Consider the following 17,884-nt stretch of genomic DNA (forward strand, 5'->3'; position numbering starts at 1 on the left):
TCAACATTGCACAATTAGAAAGTTGACCCAAGGGCCAGCCCGTGACTCACTTGGGAGAGTGTGGTGCTGATAACACCAAGGCCACGGGTTCGGATCCCTATATAGGGATGGCCGGCAAGGGTTAAGACCCCCTTACCATTTAAAAAAAAAAAAAGAAAGTTGACCCAAACTTTTTAGTCTCCTAGTCCAGTGCTCTTTTCTTTCAACCACTACCACTCAACATTATCTCATTTAATAATTGTTAGTTGCAGACCCATATTTAAGCCAGTTTATCATTATTATAGAGCCCCTGAGCAGTCAGTCCCTCTACCCCCATTATTACAGAGTCCCTGAGCAGTCAGACCCTCTACTTCTACCTCTACATGGAAGGGACCAAAAGGTACTAAACATTGTTTCTCTGTAGTCAAACAAATAAATGAATAAACCCATGGAAAACTCCCTCTTCTGTATCTTGCCTAACTAGAAACTGTAATGTAAGACAAACCACATTTAGATACCTAGGAATACTCCGCCTGGGAAGGTTGGGGCTGAAAGTCCTAAGTTTCTTCTTGACCAGTTTGTTAAGACTTGTTGGAGACATTTTTATTAGGGAGAGAGACTGAGTACATACAGCTAGTAAGAGATGACATTCTAAATATAAAGAACTCAGCTTTTGAGAAGGTTCTGATCTTGGATACTCCTATGTTGGCTGAAATTTTGCACTTGTTTCTTCAGAGTTCCTTACCAGCCCAAGATGTCATAATTCTGAGTTTCTCAAGATTGTACTACTCTAGAACCATAAGATTGTAAAGGCTCTAACATCTTGTAATTCTTGTGGAGCAACTTAACAGAGGGAGGGTGAAGATGTGGAATATCTAGTTCTTACCTGTCTCTCCTTCCCTACCTGCCCTTAAAGTTCAGTGTTTAAATGCTCAATAGAGAAATATAACAATTATGGCACATTCATCCATGGAATACTTTATCCTATACATTTAACTAAAATGACAAAAACACTTTGCATGCAATCAACAATACATAACTTATACAGCATTGTCCCAACTGTGTTAAAATAGATATATAGGGGGAAAAAAAAGGAAGCATGACAAAGATTAATCATGATTGTTTCGGGTTAGTAATATAATAGTCATTTTTATTTCCCTTACGCTGTTATTAATTCCCCATTTTCTAAAATATGCACCTATTTTTATAATCAAGCGAAAAAAAAAAAAAAATCCAAACGTGTCAGGCCACACCGGGAGCTGCCAATTATCTCATTGTTAGGACACAGAGATGAGTCATCTCATAGGAGAGGGCGGGGCCAGCAGGCCTTTCCCTGCGGCTGGCTTTGAAGGGGAGGAACCAGCACTGGATAGGGTTGAAACTGATCAGTTCCGCAGGAGTTCAACCCGGAAGCGCTGACGGTGGCACACCACCGGGCAAAATCCAGTACAAGCTGGGGACAACGTGGCAGTCGCAGCATGACGGCAAGGCCCGCCTGGCCAAACCAACCCCACCGCCCTCTGGCCAACGACCCCAGCTAGCCCCTGCCCCTCGCCACTCCCCATTGGTCCGCTGAAGCTTGTTTGGTTCTCAGGGCTCGCCCCTCTGGGCCTGCGAGAGGAGGGGCGTTCGCTCCTCCACGTGGACAGGAGTGGCCATGCTGAGTGTGGCCCGACAGAGGAGGGTGGGGCCGGTTTCTCTTACTGCCGCAGCTGACTCCATCTCACGTATTCTGCCAGTGTTTCTTCTTAGTCACGGGGTTCTCGGGACCCGACGGAAAGAGGTGGTTTGCCACTGAAGTTATTCTCACTTGGTAGCTGGACGTTTATGTGAAGTACGCATGTTTCCTGCACTGCTTCCAATTCCCTGGAGGCTGGTGGGTTCTAGTTTTCCAGAGGTGATGTCATCACAAAACCTTTCCAAGGACCTAATGCTTGAAGTTAGCATCGCAGAATCACTCAAAACCAGTGCCACTTAGAGACTGAGTGACCATATAATTTATTGTTTGTGGGACAGCTTCAAGAGTGTATGGGGATACTATTAATAATTACGATCAGCACAACCATCGAAAATCTGGACTGTTCTGAAGTGTGCAGTCACCCTAGAGATCACCAGGTTTTAGGCCTACCTCTTTTTTTAAAAAAAATTTTGGTAAAATTGTGGTAAAGCAAAAGTTTCCATTTTAACCATTTTAAGTGTGCAGTTCAGTGGCATTAATTACAATCACAATGTTGTGCAACCATCATTATTATCTATTTCCAAAATTTTTCTTATCCTAAACTGAATCTCGGTACCCATTAAGCACTAAATCCCCATTAGCCCATCCCACCAGACCCTGGTAATCTGCAATCTACTTTATGTCTCCATGAATTTGCCTATTCTAGATATTTCACTAAGTGGAATCGTACAATATCTGTCCTTTTCTGTCTGGCTGATTTCACTTAGCATAATGTTTTGAAGGTTCATCCATGTTGTAGCATGTATCAATACTTCATTCCATTTTATGGCTGAATATATCCTTGTATGGATATACTACAATTTGTTTATCCATTCATCTGTTGATGGACACTTAGGTTTTTTTCTACCTGTTGGCTATTGTGAATAAAGCTGCTACGAACAAGTATTCGTTTGAGGGTCCCAATTTCTCCACATGCTTGCCAACACTTATTTTTTTGTTTTACTTTTTAAAGCCATCCTAGCAGCCTGAAATGGTTTTTTGTTTGTTTGTTTGTTTTGTGGTTTGGATTTGCATTCCCCTAATGACTAATGATGTTGGGCATCTTTTCATGTGCTTATTGGTCATTTGCAGAACTTCTCTGAAGAAATGTCTATTCAAGTCTCTTGCCCATTTTTGAACTGGATTGTTTGTCCTTTTGTTGTTGAGTTGTAGGAGTTCTATATATATATATATATTCTGGATATCAAATCTCTATCAGATATACTATTAGCAAAACTTTTCTCCCATTATGTTGATTGTCTTTTTCACTCTTTTGCTAGTGTCCTTTGATGCACAAAAGTTTTTAATTTTAGTGAAGTCGAATTTATCTATATTTTTCTTTAGTTGTCTGTATTCTCATTGCCAAATTCAAGGTCACACTGCCATATTATTTTACAGGTGTAGAAACTGAAGCCTACAGGGCAAAGGCCTGAGCACTGAAACTTACTGGAAGTTAATGACAGTTGGCAACTAAGGCCCAGAGTTCTCATCACAACCAGTACTAAAAGAACAACTTTTAAAAAAACAAATCATTGAGTGGGGTTTTATTTACAATAATTAAACACCGTTACAGAATAAAACCTTCAGAATAACTTTGCTCTCAGAATAAAGAAAGTTGTAAATATAGCTCAAATTATGGTGACAGTAAGCAAATCTAATTGAATAATTTTGGGGTCAGTAGTAAGCAAACAAAATCACTGTCTTTGATAAAGAAACAAGACCCTGGCTTACCTCAGGACATAAAAGTAATAGAATGGCTCTTTCTTTCATGGCTTAGATTACTAGGATTTTAGAAATCTAAATCTTTCCTGGCTGAGTTGCCTGAAGGGTTCCTTTCTGATGCCAAGAGCAAAATGTCAACTTCACTTAAAAAAGTTTTTCACCAGTGTACATTAATAGAAATGCCCTCACAAACATGGCTTTTTAAAAAAATTGCAAACAATGTCTGAAGTTTAAAATAATATTATTCAACAAATATCTACAGAGAACTTTAGGTCTATAAGTGTCTTTATTCTTATTTTATAAATTTGAAAGGTAAATATTAGGAATTTCTCTTTCTCTGAGATTTACATGGTGCACTCTGTTAGGGCTCAAACAAAGCTAGTCATTCTATCATGTATCCAAGTCAAGATGAATGTGATATAATGCCAGTGCTTCCCCATCACGTTTTTTTCTATTTAAAAATAGCACCATTTTTCTCCTTCAAAGCTGTAAAGTTTGGGATATGGAGAAGTTAGTTAGAAATTACAAGGATAAGAAGAAGGTATTCTTAGATCCTGTCCTAGTCAGAGCAGGTGGTGGGGAGGGCGGGGAGGTCATTCCCATATTCCGTTGTGCTTTTGAAAATTATATGAAAGCTTTCACTCTTGGAAATTAAAAAAAGATTCTGGCCAAAATGGAAGTTACAAAAGCTCCCTTCATTAAGCACTTAATTTTATAGGCAGAGAAGTTGCCAATTATAATATCTCCCTCTTGCAAATCTTTCCACAAACCTTCCTACCCCTGAGCCAATCTTCTATCAGAATTGGCTTTAAAAACAAACTAACCTGAGCAAAAAGTGTGTATAAATATGACTCTTTGTACCTGCAGAGCACATCTCATCTCAGTAACATAAAAAGCCATGAAAATTATCTTCTTTGCTCCTTCCCAAGATTTCTGCAAAGAATTATTGTAAGTATTTTACTTTATCCTCCCTATAAAAATCAGACCATTCTAGTACAACATGTTTTCTAGTTCAATTTCTCTGTTGAGCATATGAGACTGCTCGGTTCTAAAGTCTTTTTCAAGGTAGAACAGTCTCACTGCTAAGGAAAGAAGCCCTTAGACAGTTAGAGGGGCTATAAGTTTTGATTTCTTACTACTTAAATGTTACTGATAATTAGAGTTGCCAAATTCAGCAAATAAAAATAGGATGCCCAGTTAAATTTTAATACAAGACTTGAAATTCAAATTTAATGGGGCATCCTATACTTTATATGGCAAACCAAGTACATTAATATTATTTATTCATTATTTAAATTTAACATGTATTTATTGAACACCACTAGTTTAAAACGTTGGGCTGCTGTAGGTCAGACTGAATGTAAAATTTATAAATTATAATTTATAATTATATATTGATGGGCTGACCATCAATCTTTGTGCAGTTTGTTTCTTTGGATTTTGAGTATTGGTTCTCTCCACACATTTGTATTTGTAAGAACAACAGAGTCCTTCCTGTGTAGTAAAGCTCTGTCTTGGAATCAGCATGGCTTTGACTGTTCATTGCTACCAAAACATAAATATCTGTTATTGAACAGGACTGTCTAACATTTAAACTCTCCATACATAAAGTGACAAATTAGAAAACTAGACATCTAAATACTTATTTTCATTATAATTTCAAATTTGCTTTATCTTGTGATTGATATTTAATCAACAGTGGTTTGCTATACTTACACTTTTTGTTCAGCCTTCTATTAGAAATTGAATTATTCCTAAACAAACACATAATGATCTCTAAACACTCATGAGTCATTTTGTAATGATCCCTGTGACCCCTTTGCAACTTGTGAATCATTTTGCAATGTAATTAATTTCATTCTCTAATTTATGAATTTATAAGTAAAATAGTAGTTCAGATATTAAGTTTTTTATCAAATAATATAAAAGGGATGACATCCCAAGGGGGAAGAGCGACATCTATACAGAAACATTTTTTTCAATCTCTCTCCCTCCAAATAATAGTAACTACTTATTGAGGTCTTTCTATGTTCAGGCACTGTGCTAAGTGCTTTACGGACACCATTTAATTTAATCTTCATGGGAATACCAAGGCTAGAGAGGTTAGAGAAGTCATCCGATATTTTTGGAGGACTGCTGGTAACCTTATAAATACTAGAAATAGAAAGCACAATAGCACAACATTTTTTCTTAAATTTTTTCAATTATGAAAAGAGAGGTTTGTGTTAAACATTAGGAAAAACTTCCCGATAGTGAAGAACTGGAATAGGGGAGAGGGCATAGTGGAGAGAGATTCTTTACTATATATATTGAAGAATCAGTTGATGTTTATATGCCCAGAAGCTAACGGAGATGAAGAAACCTTGTGGATATTCTCTGAGCTCAGTTATCTGGGAAATGGAGTTTGCCTAGAGACCAAAGTGGAGACCTTTTTCTGCTGTACTTTGCTCTTTACAGCTTCAACTCCACACCCACCTGTTCTGGAACTTTGTACTAAGCAATTTAAAACAAAAATTAATAATTATCTACTTCTAGCTGTTTGGATTCTTACTTCAAATGGAATATGTCAAAACTAAACTCACTATCTTCCTCCATTTCTTGATGTTGTGTGCTTCTTTAGGTATTACTTTTTTCTTTCCTTCCCTTAGAATCAAATTCCGTAAATGAGTGTTCTCTTTTTTCCTCCATTTCTCCATCTTTAATTTACTCCTAAACCTAAATCTGGCTGTGGTCCTCATCACTCCACTGAAACTTTTCAGACCCAGGCCACCAGTAACCCTTTTAAAAAGAAAACTTTATTGAGGTATAATTTATATACCATAAAAGTCACTCATTTTAAGTGTACAATTTAGTGATTTTTTAGTAAACGTACAGAATCGTGTGATCATCACCGCAATCCAATTTTAGAACATTTCTGTCACCCCCAAAAGATCCTTTGTACCCATTTGCAGTCACCCGTACCTCTTCTCTTTTTTTGGTGGCTGGCTGGTTACTCGTACCTTTTGATAGCAGATTTAATGGATGCTTTTCAGTCCTAGATTTATTTAACTGCTCTGATTTATTTGACACTGCTGACTGCACCTTTCCTTTTGAAACTTTCTCTTCTCTTGGCTTTCTTGTCACCACTCTCTCGCCTAGTTTTCCTCCTAACTCTCTGGCATTTCTTCACAAATTACTTTCTCTGCCCAACTTTAAATATTGCTTTTCTGTAGGATTCTGTCCTGGCCTTCACAGCCTACACTGTATTTAGGTGATCACATCCATCCTCATTACCACAACTGCCACCTATAAGCTGATGACTCCAAAATCTCAAACACCAGCTTAGACTTATTCCCTGAGCTCCAGAGTGATATGGTGTGGTAATAAAAATATTTATCAATAGCAGTTCATCTCTTGGGCTTTGGCTATGATAAAATGCAAATAGAAAACTTATCAAATAAGAAGATAAATCCTGTTCTTCTTGGAGGAGAGAATTGAGATTCACTCATATCTTATTAAGTTTTCAAAGTGGTGGATGAAATATAAAATGTATGTATGAAGTCTGCAGTCTATAGATCATAATATACACTTCTTAGCAGAGTGGGTAAGTTACATAGAGTTATAAAGTACCTGCACCTTTATTACTTATTTTATCCTGACTTAAATTTAGTGGGTTGTTTTTTTTTTTAAACTGAAGCCACCCAGACTGTGTTCTTTCCCTCTTACTCTCCAGAAGGAAGAGAAGATCGATGGCAAACGGTGGTTGTGGCGAAGCAACACCAAGAGCTGGATTCACGCTTAGGAGAAAATGCTGTGCCTCCTCCTTGTGGTTTTTAGTGCTCTACACGTTCTGAGAAACTTCTCTAGTAATGAACTACAGGAATGATCCCTTGAAAGTATAATCTTAAATTAGTGTTGTTGTTCTTGTTTTTAAACATGTTTATCTCACCAGTGGATTGATGTACCTTCAACAGTAAGAACCAAGTCTTTTTCTACTTTGTATTTCTAGTAGGGAAGCAGAGTGCCTGATACATAGTAGTCCGAAGTGTTTGTAGAATGAATAAATGAACAAATGAATATTTCAGGACAGAACATACTTGAACTTGAGCTGGTGTGTGAAGTGTAGTGAACTGTTGGTGTTGGGCTACCAAATATCATTTTCCATCTTTTCCCCCATTACAAAATTACAAATTTATTGCAAAAATCCATCTTCCTCTTCTGTATTCCAGTCATAGTAATCCCATTTCTCATGCAGTGACAAATTTAGGATGGGCATATGAAGCAATTCTGGCCAATGAGATGTAATAGGGAGTCTGCTGGGGGATTCTGGAAAAAGTTTTTTCAGGTACAAATAGAGATACATAGTGGCATCTCCTTTCTCTGGACTTTATAGCATCTATATGTGTCAATTTGAATTATGGCAGCCATCTTGTGATTACTGAGGAAGCTAGTGTCCAAGAGCGAAGTCAACATTCTGAAGAAGGCAGAGCAGAGAGACAGAAGAACATGGTCCTTGTAGACGTTGCTGGGTGGGAATTAACCAACCCCGCAGCTGTTCTAGCTTGGGACTTCTTTATGTGATTTGCCCTAATGTTTGAACTATTTGTTGGGCTTTCTGTTTCTTCCAGTTGAAGTTTCCTAACTGATACTGATAATGTTAGTAAATGCACCACAGAGCAAATAAGTTGTGTCTCTCTCGTTTTTTTTTTTTTTTTTACTCAGCAAAAGACAGTGGAGTGTGGACAAAGAGCACATATCAATCTTGTTGTAATCTCTGTTGTCTGTATTGGACTAAGCTGCAATGCAGATGTTCTTGCAAGCCTCCTCTGGAGAGACTGCACACTGACCTTAAAAGTCTCAGATCTAGACAACAGAAATAACAGTCAGCATGTCAGGTGAAACCAGGAAGACAGATGGTAGGATCAGTGAAATGGAAATTTTTTGTTTTTACTGATGAAAATAATGAGAATTTTCAGCTGACTGTACCACCCAATGCTGGCTTTTCCAGCCTAAGGGGAGAGTCTCAAAAGTAGTTTTCAGGAGAATTGAAAACATATATTGGTACTGGTTCTTTGCTGTTATTACAATGTTTTTATACAAGTTTCAGTATGTTTATCGTTTTCTTCTTTCCTTCCATCTACTCAAATTCTGCTCATTTGCCAGTATGCAACTGAGATTTCACCCTTGTTATAACCTCTTTCTCTTCTCTTACAGAGGACTTTGTACGTTTTTTGGCAATAGATCATGCAGTGCCTTGTGAGATCTCTATTTATTATTTTGAAATGTTGTTCAAGTCTTTATTATTTAACTTTCCACATATTTTTCCTCTTCAACTAGATTGTAAGTTCCTCAAGGGCAGGATAAATTGTCAAGGTATTGCCACACAAGCTCCTCATCTATTGGATAAATGGTTAATTTGTTGTCAAATAACTTTTTATTGTACATTTTTAAAATTGTGGTGAAAAACACATAACATAAAATTTACCATCATAACCATTTTTAAGTTCAGTAGTGTTAGGTATATTCACATTGTTGTGAAACAGATGTCCAGAACTTTTTCTTCTTGCAAATTGGAAACTCTGTATCATTAAACAACCCTTTTCCACTCCCTCCAGCCCCTGGTAACCACCATTCTACTTTGTGTTTCTATAAATTTGACTACCATAAATACCTCATATAAGAGGAATCATACAGTGTTTGTCTTGTGACTGGCTCATTTCACTTAGCATAATATTTTCAAGGTTCATGCATGTTGTAGCATGCATAGGATTTCCTTTTAAGACTGAGTAATATTCCATTGTGTGTATATACCTGTAGAGCTAAGACTAGGGCTCTCAGGCCTCTTGAGCCTGTTGCACAGACTGGGTCACAAACCCTCCACACGCAGGTCTATGAGCTAGGTAATAGGAAAAAGGTCCTGGAAGCCATGGGTAAAAAACTAATAGGCTTTATTCAGAGCTAGGAGCAGCCGTCCTAGTGGCTTCTCGGAGCATTCTGAGAAGCACCGTGTATCAGAGCTGTTAGTCCTTTATACTTAGGTCCATAACCCAGGACACCTGGGTGCCCATACGCAGTTAAATTAAGTAGTAACCAAGGAACACCTGAGGATATTTACAGCAAATGCTCGGCAAGATTCTGAATATCTGAGGGGCCCTGACCATTTTCCTATATTTTCCCAACAATATCACATTTGGTTTATCCATTCATCCATCAATGGACATTTGGGTTGATTTCACCTCTAGGGTATTCAGTGCTGTTATGAACATGAGTGTGTAAGCATCTCTTTGAGACCCTATTTTCAATTCTTTTGGATATATACCCAGCAGTGGAATTGCTGGATCATATGGTAGTTCTGTTTTTAATTTAGGGAGGAACATCCATTGTTTTCCATAGCAGTTGCTCCATTTTAAAATCCCACGAGCAGTGGTGCATCAGGGTTCTGATTTCTCCCCATGTTGCCAACACTTGTTCTTTTCTGGGTTTTTTCGTGTTTTTTTTTTTTTTTTTAAGTAGTAGCCATCCTAATGGGTATGAGGTGATATCTCATGGTTTTGATTTGCATTTGTCTGGTGATTAGTGATGCTGAGCATCTTTTCATGTATTTGTTGGCCATATGTATGTCATCTCTGGAGAAATGTCTATTCATAGTTCTTTGATCATTTTTTAGTTGGGTTATTTGATTTTTTTGTTCTTGAGTTCTTTATATATTCTGGATATTAGCTCCTTATCAAATAGATTTACATTTTTAATATATAGTATTGAGTATAGAGTGAACAGATTTAGCAAAGGAGTCAGAAATCTTATTAGAAATTTTCTATGTATTTTATTGCTGAGAGCTAAACAGATTTGGGGGATTGCAAAAATATCCTTACTTTACCTCCTGAAGTATAAGGAATCCAGTGGTAATAGGTATGAGAAATCAAAGACAGGATTTCTTTAAGTGTTTGTATGAAATTGACCCCTATGCTTCATTTTGTCTCCCCTCTCCTCAGCGCAAATCACATTGCTTTGTGTATCATTTGCCTATAATAAATGTTGAAACACATTAAAAGATGTATAGAGAACTGAAGATAAGTTCATGGGTATTTCTTGTACTATTATTAATCTTTTGCAAATAATTTATAAATACATATTCTTTGTATCTAGTTAGTATTTATTAAAGAACATTTTTTTTTTTTTTGTCTTTTTCGTGACCGGCACTCAGCCAGCTAGTGCACCGGCCATTCCTATATAGGATCCGAACCCGCGGCAGGAGCATCGCCGCGCTCCCAGTGCTGCACTCTCCCGAGTGCGCCATGGGCTCGGCCCAAAAAACATTTTAAAGTCAAAAAAGGGCTTACAGTACTATGCAAACTTAAATTACCCCGTGAGTTTTTTGTTTTTGTTTTTCTTTAATGACCAGAGGATAACTACTCTTTTGTTTATTTGGCCTCTAGTTATTCTATAGAATTAGATCGTACTTCTCACCCTGTTCTGTTTTTTTCATTTACGTATTACTTCAGCTGGCCTCGGTTCTTTTGTTACTGTTGGATCCTGTGCCTAATGTGACCTTCAAATAATTACCAAAGTTTCTTTCTACCATAAAGAGTTTTTATAATAATCCTTCCAAAGAACTTTTCTTAACAGTTAACATGAACATTAAAACTCCTTTTTCACCGTCTTCAATCAGAATAAAAAGAAATCATACCTGTGACAATGACAGTATATAACATGAAGTATTATTTATTTTTACTTTTTTGAGATATAATTCACATAACATAAAATTCACCCATTTAAAGTGTATAATTCAGTTTTTTTTTCTTTTTTTAGGATAGTCACAGTGTTGTGTAACCATCACCTCTATCTGATTCCAGAACATTTCATTTTTCCAAAAAGAAAAGGCTAATATGTAGCCTTTTGTGTCTGACTTCTTTTACTTAGCATAATGCTTTCAAGGTTCAGCTATGCTATAGTGTGTATTAGTACTTCATTCCTTTTTATGGCTTAATAATAGTGTATTGTATTGATATACCAGATTTGTTTACCCATTCATCAGTGGATGGACATTTGGGTCATTTTCACTTTTTGCCTATTAGGAATTATGCTGTTGTAAACATTTATGTACAAGTTTTTGTGTGACCTATGTTTTCAGTACCCTTGGATATATAGCTAGGAGTGGAATTGCTGGGTCAATTTCTTCTAAAAGATGTTTAGTAACAATAGAAGGTAGCATATGATTAGTGCTCAGTGAGGGACTGGCACAAACTATAAAAATTAAGGAGTAATGGAGAGGGAAAGATCACTGTGGCTTGGCATGAAGCTTTTCAGTACCTTAAAAAATTCCATTATAGGGGCTGGCCGGTTATCTCATTGGTTAGAGCATGGTGCTGATAACACCAAGGTCAAGGTTTGGATCCCCATACCAACGAGCTGCAAAGAAAAATTCAATTATACTTAATCAAAGTGATATATGTACACAGCTTTATAAGGTCTAACAGTGCTAAAATGCTATTTATATTTGCCTAGTTTTTACTGCACTTACTAGTTAGTTTTTCTTTACTTTTCAGTTGTCTCTTAACTCAATTTCCTTTCTTTCCTTTTCTGGGGGGGCCGGGGAGGTGGCTGGCCAGATCCAAACCACAGACCTTGGTGTTATAATACCATGCTCTAACCAGCTGAGCAAACCAGCCAGCCCCTAACTCAATTTTCTATATGGCCAAATTAGCCTTCGTTTTTCTGCTACTTCTGGACTGATTACTCTCTAGACTGGCTGTAAAACTCCTTTTTAAAAAATTATTAAAATTTTTTCTGGCCTCCTCTCAATTTTATTTTTTAATCAAACATCACATATGTTTAAATTTCTCCAGTTCTTCCCCCCCACCTCCTTTTTTTCTTACAATTGATTTGTTTATATCAGGATCCAAAGTTCTGCTTGTTGCATTGGTTGCTATGTCTGGTTGTAAAACTCTTCCCTTGTGACTTTTTTTTGCCTTTCCTGGAATTCCTTTTTCTCCTTTCTTGTATAGGATTTACTATTCCTCGATCTATAATTTCTTTATCTTTACTTTAGCTCCTTGTTTAGTTATTCAGATAGCTTTTTGAAAAAGAGAATATGGGAGGTGAATTTTTGAGACCTTGCATATCTGGAAATATTTTTGCTCTACCACACATTTAAATAATAGTTTGCCTGGGAATAGAATTCTAGAGTTGAAAATCCTTTTCATTAGGTGTTGCTTCATTGGTTCCACATTTCTAATGTTATTATTGAGGAAGTTGATGCCATTTTGGTTTTCAGTCCTTTCATTATGTCCTGATTTTAATTTCTGGGAACCTTTAATAACTTTTATCTCTGATGTTGTGGAATTTCATGACAGTGCAACTTGATGCGAGTCTTCTCTTATTTTTGCTGAGCATTTGGTATATCCTTTCAATCTGGACACTCATGTCCCCCATGTGGGGAAATTTATTTGTATTATTTCTTTTATAATTTTATCTGCACTAAAGTTTTCTTTGTTCTCTTGCTATATAATTTCTGTATTTGTATAATGGATCTCCTGGATTAATCCTAGATAATTTTCAAATTGTCTAGTGTCCATTTCTTAGATTTTTGCTATATTTTTTGGAACATTTTCTAATGTTATCTTCCAGCTCTTATTATTTTTAAAATTTGGCTATCATTTTTAATTTCTAAAAAAGCCTGTTTTTGTTTCAGTGTTCCTTTTTCAAAAATGTTTTTCCATAAATACAATAGCTTTCCTCTTATAGACCTTCCTAATTGTTTCCTGCTTGTTTTGTTTTCTTTATTTCATATTGGAGATCTTTCTTTAATATTTGGTGAACCTTTAGAGTTTGTTCATATTTAATAGTCAACAAATGTATTGTGAGTGGGGTGGCATTTATTGATTAGAGCGGTTCATTACAGGATGATTTGGTAGTGAATCGGCTATTTTATTGAAGGACCTCTATGTTCAGAATTTATAGGTCCTTTCTCTGGGATGTTTATCTAGAGAAGAATCTTTTAGTCTCTTTTTTGGGTGTATGAGACTGGCTGCCAGTGGTGTGGGAGGTGCTTGGAGAGAGATGATTGGTTATCACTCCCCTTATCTTCTAGCATCACCTCACCCTGGTACTCTACTGTGCCTGGTTAACTGAGCCTAGAGCCTTTTGTGTTCAGTTCCTCCATAGAGAAGGATGGATTTATAACTGCTGTTTATACAGTCTTTGATACAATTCCCTTGTTTTTGGCCCTTGCCTTAACCCTACCTTATGTTGGCACCTGGTGTTTCACATTCCTGGGCCTTTCTGGGGTTCTGCTTGACTGATTGGCTTGCTTCTTTTTACTTTCTCCTTCAGTATGCACTTTCTAGGCTCTGTTTAATCAGTTACCACAGCTCCATCTTTGTCTCCCAACTTAAAATATTATGGCTCTGGGTTAGAGAAGTCAAAGCTAAAATTTGCATTTTAATTTTTTTATTCTTGTTCTGAAATGGCTTCAGAAAAGGAAGGAGACAGGAACATCTTTAATCTATCTCCCTAAAACTGGAGGTTTGTTCATGTTCACTCGTGATGTTGTGTCATATCTCACTAGATAGTTTGAGCTACAACTTCTATAACGACCTTGACATCTTTTGATTTTTATATCAAATAAAGTCCTTAGTCACCTATGCTATTCAAAAATCTGAAATGTGAGGGGGCAGGGGAAGGAGGAATTAGTAAAGGGGCACGGAAATCAACTACATTGTATACTGATAAATTTAAAAATAAAATTAAAAAAAGATTAGTTCCCCCTAGAATCTATAAACAGTCATGTAGCACAATATACATTAAAAAAAATCTGAAATGTTCAGATAGTTTCTCTTGGCTTCTTAGACGAGTTACAATTTGGCTATACAGTCTGTTGGTATTTTAGTCCAAACAGTGTTGGTCTCACTTTTCTGTCCCAAGATGCTCTGTTCTTTATATAAGCAGAAGTAGAATCAGTTGTTGTCTTCTACTTTGAGAGTGATTATCTCTTAGTAGCAAGTGGAGTGATTCATTCTTCTGTACATTTTAGAAGAGACTTTATTTGTGGGGGATAGAATGCAGGGAAAGGAGAGCTCCAGCAATGTGTCAGGTATTACACATTCTGCACTAACATGAAAAGAAGCAACTTCACCCACGGCAATTTTGAAGCTTGGAAGTAACACCCCACTTATAAGTCTCTGATAAATCACATTATTCATAACAGGGATCATGATTCACATGAACAGAACAAAATGGAATCATCAAAAATAGATTCTGTAGATCAATCTGTAGCAAAAATATCTTCTGACTTAGGTATGAATTGGCTATAATCGCAGGAAGGACCATTCCATTTATGTCCTACAACCTTCTCCTCCACTTTGACTGAATAATCTTTATTCCTGGCCCATCATTATAGATCAAGGTACTTGGAAAACAAGATTTTTGTTTGTTTGTTTGGTTTGTTTTATGGCTGGCCAGTACAGGGATCCAAACTCGTGACTTTGGGAAAACAGATTTTAACATTAGCCTCTCCCTCCCTTTTTGTCTTGTGGTCCTTTTAAAATGAAACTTACTTAAACATACCTTGTGTTAATTGTGCTCATTTAATTGGTCGCCTTGAATTATTGAGCATTTGTCATTTTTATGCTTTGTATATTGACCCACTATTATTTTTAGTAGCAATGATTATAAATAACATGCAGAGTGGGTTAGAAGGGCTTCAAATTTGATGGAATTTGAATTCCTGCCAGAGCTATTATTTGTTTCAAATATGAGCAATATGATTTCAGTCCTTTTACCTAGACAGTTTTTCTCCTTCTATTGATTTCTGGCCTCTCCAAAAGTAATGAGTCTTTTTTAGGAAGTAGGAAACAGAAAAAGGCAATTCCAGTTTGATAACGGCTACATAACATATATACACACATACTATTGAGTGCCTAATGTTCAAGGAACTGCACAAGGTATTTTGAGGGATCTAAAGTTGCGAGGGCTAGCTGGTTAGCTCACTTGGAAGAGCGTGGTGCTAATAACACCAAAGTCAAGGGTTCAATTCCTATTGGCCAGCCACATTAAAAAAAAAAAAAAAAAGAATGTCAGCTGCAAATAACAGTAACAAACAAAGACATTTATTATTTTACAAAAAATAAATCTAGAGAAAAGCCAGTTCCAGGGTTGGTACAGTGACTCAGTGTTTCCTTTTACCTTTCTCCTTAGCCATCATCAATGAATTGGCTTTTTTTCTTCAGAATTATGTATTAATGTTCACAAGAGCTGTCTTAGCTCTTAATATTATGTCCTTACACAACTATATCCAATGCCAGAAAAATAGAGGAGTTTTTCCTCATCTTTCCCATTTCATCGAGGAAGAAAATTTATCACAGAAGCCTCTAGAACATTTTCTTCATCTCCCATTGGCTCAGATCGAGTCATGTGCCTATACCTTAGCTGAAGGGAAATTGGAAAAATATGTCATCTTCAGTATCTGAGGTTACTTCAAAAAGTTCAGGAAAGATTTGTATTACCTTTTAATTCTATTTTCCACAGACTTTTTGAGGTAGTCTCATATATTGTGGAAGTGTGTGTGTGTGTGTGTGTGTGTGTGTTTGTGTTTGTTATGTTTGTATTGTCAGATAGGCAACCAATAGTGTCTGCCACTACGGATAAGATGAAATCTCCTCCCTCGGGAAGCTTCTTGTCTCTCAAGGCAGAGACAGCACTAATTTTATTACAATTTCTATGTGGCAGGTTCCTGGACACACCCATGGGCTTCAGATTAGTGATCTCCTTTAAACTGATCAAAGAGAACTGTTCTAGGTACTTTGAATTTGGAGCTGCCAAGTCTGTCCTCTCCCATTGTTTCCCATTTTTTATGTATGAGATCTGTTCTAGGCATCTTTTTCATAAGTAATGTTTAGGGGTGAAGTATCAATTTATATAACATGTTTTTGGGTGATGTTATCTTTTTTCCAAAATGCTCTTAACCCTTCCTTCTCCACATGTTTGAATCCCATTCATCCTTTGAAGATAGCGAAAAACAATTCCTCTCATTTATTTCAATTATTCAGCAAATATCTTTTGCATGCTTAGTATGTAGCAAGCACTATTCAGTTGAGAATATAAGACATGATCTTTGACCCCATGCAGTTTACAATTAGGTAGGTAGGACTGACAATTAACTATAACAATTAAGTAATGGGGAAGAATAGGGTACAATAGGAGGACAGGTGGGTTAGTCTGTTTCTGTTGCTTATAACAAAATACCTGAAACTGGGTTATTTATAAAGAAAATGAAATTTATTGCTTACAGTTTCTGAGGCAAAGAAGTCCAAAGTCCAGGGAACAAAGCTCGTGAAGTTCTCCGTGGTGGTGACAGTAATGGTAGGGTATTACACTGTGAAAATGGCAGAGCAGAGTGAGCAGAGAGACAGACTCTCCTCTTCCTTTTAAAGCCCTCAGAACCACACTCCTGACCACCATTTTTAATGCATTCACTACTGCATGGTTCTACAATCCAATCACCTCTTCAAGACTCCACTTCTCAATTACCATAATAGGATTTCCCGCCCTCTTAACAGTCACAGTGTGGGCTGTTTCTAATACATAAAACTTGGGGACACAATTCAAGCTTCAGTGAGTTTTGGGGGGACATACTCAATACAGTACAACAGGCAAGAGTACTTCCACTGTTGCTGGGGATGGGAGCAGACAGGGAAGCCTTCCTGAAGATTTCTGCAGTGGATTGAATGTTTGTGTCCCCCCCAAATTCATATGTTGAAACCTGATTTCCCAATGTGATGGTTTTAGGATGTGTGGCCTTAGAGAGGTGAGTAGCTCATGAGGGTGGAGCCCTCATGATTGGGATTAGTGCTCCTGTAAGAGACCCCAGAGAACTCTCCCTCTCTTTCTGCCTTATGAGGACATAGCGAGAAGATGGTTGTTTATGAACCAGGAAGTGGGCCCTCACCAGATGTGAGGTGATCTTAGACTTTCCAGTCTCCAGAACTATGAGAAATAAATGTTTGTTGTTTAAGCCACCCAGTCTATGGTATTTTGTTTTAGCAGCCCCTAACAGACTAAGACAACTTCTTTCAGTGATAACTGAAGGATGAGTAGGAATTGGGGAGAGGGAGATATTGGGAAAAGTACTCAAGGTAAAGAGGTGTGTGTAGGAAGTCATGGAGGTGAAAATGTTGGTGAAAGTGTCCTTTAAACAGTTCTCTCTAATTCTACTTTCCTCCAAGTAAGTTTTTCATTTGCTGAACTCTATGACACTTAATGTGCAACTTTTGGACCATAAGCTCTCTTAAGGCAAAACATATGACTTACACAGAGTACTTAATAAATACGAAGGCGTCAGAGGAGAATGAGGCTATATAAGTGTCAACATAAGATGAAAAGCTTAAAACATTAAAACATTTAAGGTAAGAGGTGGACCAAACCACATCTGTCTTCAAAATGATAGGGAACAGCCCACCTGTGTAGGTGACTGCAGAGACCAAAGTGGCA

General features: G+C 37.1%; 1 non-coding gene across 1 annotated transcript; it reads right to left on the reverse strand.

Annotated features, from left to right (window-relative positions):
- Positions 1–7,093: 7,093 nt before the first annotated feature.
- LOC134377511 (small nucleolar RNA U3) lies at positions 7,094–7,303 on the reverse strand. The gene has a single exon (XR_010023536.1). It is a non-coding gene; the product is annotated as a small nucleolar RNA U3 (small nucleolar RNA).
- Between the last annotated feature and the right edge of the window lie 10,581 nt (positions 7,304–17,884).

Source organism: Cynocephalus volans, chromosome 4, assembly GCF_027409185.1.
Source record: "Cynocephalus volans isolate mCynVol1 chromosome 4, mCynVol1.pri, whole genome shotgun sequence".
Taxonomy (NCBI): Eukaryota; Metazoa; Chordata; class Mammalia; order Dermoptera; family Cynocephalidae; genus Cynocephalus; species Cynocephalus volans.